Consider the following 8,216-nt stretch of genomic DNA (forward strand, 5'->3'; position numbering starts at 1 on the left):
ACTCCTGCCTGCCACTCTCCCCTGTTGAGGCACCGCATCCCATGTCGGTCCATAGTTCTCCAGCTACCTGGTCTGGCCAAGAATGGGCACAATTCTTAGAAATACAGGTGCTTCCACAGGATAGCTGGCTTTCATATCATCTATGGCTTGGAGTCCCTTGCCAGCTTCCTCACTGACTGAACTGGCCTCCTGAGGTGATTTTTCTAAGCCACACCTGAGCCTGACATCTTCCTGGACAGGCCTGTGGTTCTCTGACTGCTGTCCTGGGTCTGGCCTCTGTGGCCGCATCCATTTCCCTGTTCTAGTTCCAAAGTTTTTCACCTAGAGGGGCTCTGCCTACAGCTGGCCATTCTCCTCTTCTCAGTTTCCTTCACTCCTCTCACTTGTGTCACATTAATGACCCTGAGCAGAGCCAAATTCCCTCTTGGTACTGTGCCCAGCCATCTCACGTGTTCCCCTGGAGATGGTCAAGGACTGGAAGTTCCTTCTCCCTATGTACCTCATAGAGACTGCATGCATCTATTCACATAGATCCCTGGGGGTGATGGTGAGTCAGGACAGGAAGAGACACAGGAGTTTCACATTCTCACTTCCCCGTCACTTGTCAAACCTTTCCTCTGAATGTTCCTTGCTAATACCCCTTGTGACCTCCATGTACCCAAAACTTATCCAACTAATATTCAGTCCTAATTTTATTTTTCCTGTTGTGTTAATTTCCTATGCTGCAGGCCCCTATCCTTTCCTTAGCCCAGGATGCTGTAGTAGCTTTAATTGCCTGGTTGAGTCTCCTATCTTTAAGCCATACCAAGTGGCTTAAAATAAGAGAAATTTCTTCTCTCACAGTTTATGAGGCCCTAAATCTGAAATCAGGGTGTCAGCATAGTTTTTCTCTGGGAACTCTGAGGAAGAGTCTGTTCTGTGCCTCTGTCCTGGCTTCTGGTGAGTGGCCAGCAATCTTTGGAGTCCCTTGGCCTGTGGCAACATCTCTCTAATCTCTGCCTCTGTCTTCACGTGGACTTTTTCTTTCTGACTCTCCTTGTCCTTTCTTCTTCTCATGGTGACACTAGTCATGGGATTTGGGGTCCATCTTGATCCAAAATGACCTCAGCTTAATCTTTAACTATTATTTTCAAAGAGTCTATTTCCAAATAAGGTCACATTCTGAGATCCTGGCTGAATGTGAATTATGAAGAGTGAGGCACTACTTGACCCACTACTTCTTTCTAGTAGCATTTAACAAACTTTCCCAACCCCCTTTCCCCAGCTTTATGGTCAACCTTCTCAATATTTTTTCTACTTATCAGAAACAAAAAAATTCACATGTATAGTTTCTCTTGGAAAGTCACTGAGCCACTATTTCCCACAGCAACACCTTTAGATGATGGTTAGCCTCTCATGTACACTTCCTGCCCAATCCTGGGAATATTAGAGTTTGCGACACCATCATATGTAGAAGACTTTCTATGGTCAGAATCAAGTTTACTGAAATAGTGACAGCACAAATGATTTCTACCATGCTGGGAAAATCTATTTCATTCATCTATCTGATAATATCTAAGGAATGAATGCCCACTATAGGTTAGGCACTATTCTTGACACTTGAAATACAATTTTGAGCAACTATATATATTCTTTCCCTTAAGAAGTTTACTGCCTAGTGGGGTAGAAAGAGGAATAACACAAATAAAAGAAAAAATATAATTATGATAAATCTTAAAAATGAAGGGTTCATGGTGCTGAGAAGATAGAATGGAATAAACTTATGTTAGTCTAACAAGTTAGGGAAGGCCGAGATATGAAAGATGAGGGATTTAACTAGGTGAGGAGAAGAGGCAATCCATGCATAGGAAATAGTATGTGCTAAGGTCCTGGGGCTGGAATGACCATGTAATAAGACTAAAAGAATAACATGGTAGTTGAAGTGGGAGGAAATGAAGGACAGAGGCAGCAGTCAGACCATGCAGAATCCTGTTGGCCATACTAAAAAGTCTGTCTTTATCCTAAGAACAATGGAAAGGAGTTAATGTGTTTTAAGAAACAGAATATGTTCAGATTTGTTTTATTAAAGAAATTACCCTGAAAAGAATTTGGAAAACAGATTTAAGGGGTGTGAGAGTAGAGTGGGTAAGCTGATTAGGAGGTTTCTGTTACAATCTAAGTGAGAAATGATGATATTTTGGGATAGGGTAGTCTGATAGAGATGGAGAAATATGGATAGATTTGAGAGAAGTCTAGGAGGTAAAATCCACAGCACTTGATGATAGAGTGGAAAGGGGAAGCCAGCATAACCCCTGGTATGGAAAGTGTATAATAGATGCGTTCACTGAGGCAGAGAGCACTGGTCTGAAATTGGGGAGGGGAGTGAGCATATGCCTGCTTTAGGATTTGTTGAACTTGAAACATTGAAAATATTGCAGATGGTGATTTGAGTCTAATGTCCAGAGAAGTTTGGGTTAAATTAAATGCTTGGCTCAGCATCTGTTCACAAGTGCCAGCCTATGCTATTATTTTCCAGCAATATCTTTAAAAAACATTTTTAGATTATTTTTTAAATTTATTTTTCAGTTATAGTTGCCATACAATATTATTAGTTTCACAATAATATATTTAATGTGGTCAGATTGACACAATTAAATGGATTAACACAGTTTAAAGTATGTAAAAGAGGAAGAGGAGGAGAAAATGGCAGCTGAATAGGCAGCAGTGTCGTGCACCTCCTCCTAGGGCCAGGCCAGAAAAGCAACTAAATCGGAGAACATCCACCCTGAATTAACAAATTAGACACAGCTGAGGAGACAATTTTCAATAAGGAAGGGAAGAGGATGCCTAGAGAATGCCACTTGCCAGGCATAACCCATGTGAAACCACCATTGTGCCCTGACAGTGAATGGTGCAGTGCCTCCCGGCAGGCTCCCAGACATCTGTAGGGAGTATGTGCTGCCAGAGTGAGCTCCCGCATTAGGCCTCCTCACCAGCCTGCTGGGACCCAGTGTCCTAGGATCCAGCTCCAAAACCCTGCAGTGAGTGCAAGCCAGGGGGAACCCTGTACCCTATCCCCACCCCAGACCCCAGAACTGTGCTGCTAGTCTGACCCAGAGCCACCCAGCATCAACTCCACCCCCAGCCCTGGGACCTGCTGTCCAGGTTACCCGGAGCAACCGAGAGCACGCCCCAGTCCAGGCCACAGGGAACTCTGACTGTGCAACTCAGGGCAATCCACTCCCACTCCACACCGAGGAGGGGCAAACTGGAGCAATCCAGCGTGCGTCTCACTCTGGGCTACAAGAAAGCGGGGAGTGTGCGACCCAGAGCAACCTGCACCCGTTTCACCCTGAGCCCAGGGTTGCCAGGGCAACCCGGCATGTGCCCCACTCAGGCCACAGAGGAGTTCTGACTGTGTGACCCAGAGCAACCTACACCTGCCCCCGCTTCTCCCCGGCCCCTGGGATGGTCCTGCAGGGGCTACCTAGAGCAACCCAGCATATGCCTCACACTGGGCAATAGGTAAGTGCTGCCAGGGTGACCCAGCACAAGCCAGTGTGCCTAGCCAGGGGCCACAGGCCCGCATTGCAAGTGAGCTGACAGAGGGACCTAGGGTGCCACTCTGCCATGGGTGCCAGGGCCGCACAGTGAATTGCATGCCAGAGGGATCTGGGTCCTTTCAGGGAGTTGCACATCAGAGGAACTATGCATGTGCTCCCATCACCCTGAGCATCTGAAGCAGACAACCGAGGGACCAGATTCGTGGGAGAAGGGGATACAACTCAGAGACAATAAAGGCATGAGACCCAGCCTCTGGGCTAACGATTTCTGGACCATTGCCCTGATAGGGTCTTCAACCTCTCAAACCCAAGCAGGGTTCCCAGAGCCAGAAAGAAACAGCAATAGTGGGAAGACAAAGAAACAATCACCCAAAGAAAGAAAAGGTGGAATAGCCAGAAAAGGAACTAAATGAAACGAAGGCATACAATATGTCAAAAAAAGAATTCAGAGTAAGGGTCATACAGTTCATAAACCAGATGGATGAGAAAATCAACTTATGTAAGAATCAAGAGGAAATCAAGAATAATATAGTTACAATAAAAAACATGATTGAAGGTTTGAACAGTAGACTAGAAGAAGTGGAAGACCGAATTAGTGAGTTAGAAGATAGGGCAGAGAAACACACCCAATCTGAACAGCAATTGGAGAAAAAAATTAGAAAGCAGGAGGAGAGCCTAAGGGAGCTTTGGAACAACATGAAATGAAGTAACATATGTATAATAGGGGTGCCAAAAGGACAAGAAGAGGAGCAATGATTAGAAAACCTTCTTGAAGAAATAATGACAGGAAACTTCCCTGATTTGGGGAAAAAAGAAGTCACACAATCACAGAGAGTCACAAACAAGACGAACCCAAAAAGACCCACACCAAGACACGTCATAATTACAAATGGCAAATGTTAACAACAAAGAGAGAATCTTAAAGGCTGTAAGAGAGACAGAGAGTTACCTACAAAGGATCTCCCATTAGATTATCAAATGATTTCTCAACAGAAACACATCAGTCCAGAAGGGACTGGAATGAAGTATATAAAGTGATGCAAAACAAGGGACTGAATCCAAGAATATTCTATTCAGCAGGTCTATCATTGAAAATTGAAGGGGAAATCAGGAGCTTCACAGACAAAAACAAACAAACAAACAAAAACTAAGGAAGGAGTTTATCATAACCAAACCAGCAATGCAAGAAATGCTAAAGGGACAGTTGTGAAAAGAAGAAATAGAAAGGGAAGAAGAAACACAGCCACAAAGAATAAAAATGGCTATAAACAAGTACCTATTAATAATAACCTTAAACGTAAATGGACTAAATGCTCCAATCAAAAGACACAGAGTGGCTAAATGGATAAGAAAACATGACCCATATAAATGCTGTCTACCTGGACAAAAATTGTGCACCTATGGATGAACACAGTGGGTGGGGAGTGATGTAATAATCTGAACAATAAAGATTTAATTAAAAATAAAAAATAAAAAAAATAAAATAAAATAAATGCTGTCTACAAGAGACCCACCTCAGAACAAGGGACTCATACAGACTGAAAGTGAAGGGATGGAAAAATATTTTTGAGACAAATGGAAATGAAAAAAAAAAGCTGGTGTAGTAATACTTATATCTGACAAAATAGACCTCAAAGTGAAGGCCATAACAAGAGATAAGGAAGGCCACTTCATAATACTAAATGGATCAATACAGCAAGAGGATATAACTCTGATAAACATACATGCACCCAATGCAGGAGCACCCAAATACATAAAACAACTTCTGGAAGATATCAAGGGAGAGATCAACAGCAATATAATCATAGTAGGAGGACTTTAATACCTCACTGACATCATTGGATAAATCCTCTAGACAAAAATCCATGGATTCATTCTGTCCATGGATACATCACATAAACAAATTGAGAGATAAAAATCACGTAATCATATCAATTGATGCAGAAAAAGCATTTGACAAAATTCAATACCCTTTCTTGATAAAAACTCTCAGTAAAGTGGGAATAGAGGCGTCATACCTCAACATAATAAAAGCCTTATCTGACAAACCTACAACCAACATCATACTCAATGGGCAAAAACTAAAACCATTTCCTCTAAGAACAGGAATAAGACAGGGATGCCCACTCTCACCACTCCTGTTCAACATAGTACTAGAAGTGCTAGCCATAGCGATCAGACAAGAAGAAGAAATTAAAGGCATCCAAATTGGAAAAGAAGAAGTAAAACTGTCATTATTCATAGATGACATGATATTGTACATACAAAACCCTAAAGACTCCATCAAAAAACTACTAGATTTAATAAATGAATTTGGCAATGTAGCAGGATACAAAATTAACACCCAGAAGTCTATGGCTTTTTTATACACCAATAATGAACTCACAGAAATAGAAACTAAAAAATCGATCCCATTTACCATTGAAACAGACAAATTAAGATACCTAGGAATAACCTTAACTACAGAGGAATGTGAAAAGCCATGGCCAGCGTGGCTTTCAGGTTCAAAGGCTTGGAGAAAGAGCTGACGCGCAAATTAAAACACAAGACAAGAAATAATAATTTTGAAATTGTGGGGGGAAGCCAGGGAAACTTACTGTAGTAGTCAAGTTCACTGAGTCTCCATTTCTGTCTGCTTTATTTACTAGAATACACATTGCCTTTCAGGAAATGCAAACAGACTCATCAAAGGGGATTGTTTAGTAAACAGTAAGATTATCAGGTTAGGGGGGAGTTTGCTTTAGGCCCACTGAGTCAGCAGTAGGTAATAAAATGCAAATTTACCCTGTGAATATCAAAGGAGCTCAGGTCAGCCTTCTGACGGACTTCTCACATTTATATTAATTACTGTTGATCCTGGTTTCCAGCAGAGGTAAAAGACCTGTACTTGGAAAACTGCAGGACATTGAAAAAAGAGATAAAGGAAGACATAAACAAATGGAAAAATATACCGTGTCCATGGGTTGGTAGACTCAACATCATTAAAATGTCCATACTACCCAAAGCAATCTATAGATTTAATGCAATCCCCATTAAAATACCAATAGCATATTTCACAGACCTAGAACAAACTCTCCAAAAATTCATATGAAACGAAAGAAAGACCCTGAATAGCTGCAGCAATCTTGAGAAAGAACAAAGTTGAAGAGATCACAATACCAGATATCAAGCTATTTTACAATGCCACTGTTCTCAAAACTGCCTGGTACTGGCACAAGAACAGACATATAGCCCTGACCAGTTTGGCTCAGTGGATAGAGCGTCGGCCTGCTGACTCAAGGGTCCCAGGTTCGATTCCGGTCAAGGGCATGTACCTTGGTTGCGGGCACATACCCAGTGGGGAGTGTGCAGGAGGCAGCTGATTGATGTTTCTCTCTCATCGATGTTTCTAACTCTCTATCCCTGTCCCTTCCTCTCTGTAAAAAATCAATAAAATATATTAAAAAAAAAAAAAGAACAGACATATAGACCAATGGAACAGAACAGAGAACTCAGAAATCGACCCAAGCCATTATGCTCAATTAATATTTGACAAAGGAGGCAAGAGCATACAATGGAGTTAAGACAATCTCTTTAATAAATGGTGTTGGGAAAATTGGACAGATATATGCAAAAAAAATAAAACTAGACCACCAACTTACACTATACACAAAAATAAACTCAAAATGGATAAAGGACTTAAATGTAAGATGGGAAACCATAAAAATCTTAGAAGAATCCATAGACAGCAAAATAGTAGACATATGTCATAGTAATATCTTTACTGATATAGCTCCTAGGGCAATGGAAACTAAGGAGAAAATAAACAAATGAAACTACATCATAATAAAAAGCTTCTGCACAGCAAAAGAAACCATCAACAAAACAACAAGAAAGACCACTGCATGGGAGAACATATTTGCCAATGTTATCTTCGATAAGGGCCTAATCTCTAAAATTTATAGGGAATTCATACATCTTAACAAAAGGAAAATAAACAATCCAATCAAAAAATGGGCAAAGGATTTAAATAGACACTTTTCGAAAGTGGACATACAGAAGGCCAAGAGACATATGAAAACATGCTCAAAGTCACTAATCATCTGAGAGATGCAAATTAAAACAACAATGAAGTACCATCTTACACCTGTCAGAATGGCTATCTAATAAAAGGGTAATATGCAAATTAACCATCACTCCGTCACAAAGATGGCAGCACCCATAGCCACAAGATGGCGGTGCCCAGTCCTCTCAGCCCCACTGGATTCCCCCAGTCCTGGGGGGGCGGCTGCTGAGAGCGGGCAGCGTGAGTGGCCTGGCGGAATGCTTGCTTTGTCTCCACGGTGATGAGGCAAGTGTTCTGCGCCGGGCCGCGGATGGGCCTCTGGCCAGGTCGGGGTGTGGAAGGCTTGTGTAAGAAGAAAAGGAACTGGTGAGCTGAGCAGAGTGGCCCCCGACTCCTGGGCAAGGTCAAGTCCAGGCAGCCAAAGGGTGGAGGGGGTGGAGGATAGTGTGACATGAGGGGCTAGTGGTGGAGGCACAGTGGTGAAAGCCGGCTGAGAAAGAGGAAGGAAGACCTTCATCAGAGTTCCTAAGAACAGGGAGGAAAGTTGTTTGCATTTCCCAGCCGTGGATGGGCCTCTGGCCAGGCTGGGTGCGGAATGCTTGCATCGTGCCCTGGCTGCAGATGGACTC

Source organism: Myotis lucifugus, unplaced genomic scaffold (assembly GCF_000147115.1).
Source record: "Myotis lucifugus unplaced genomic scaffold, Myoluc2.0 scaffold_467, whole genome shotgun sequence".
In the NCBI taxonomy this organism is placed as follows: Eukaryota; Metazoa; Chordata; class Mammalia; order Chiroptera; family Vespertilionidae; genus Myotis; species Myotis lucifugus.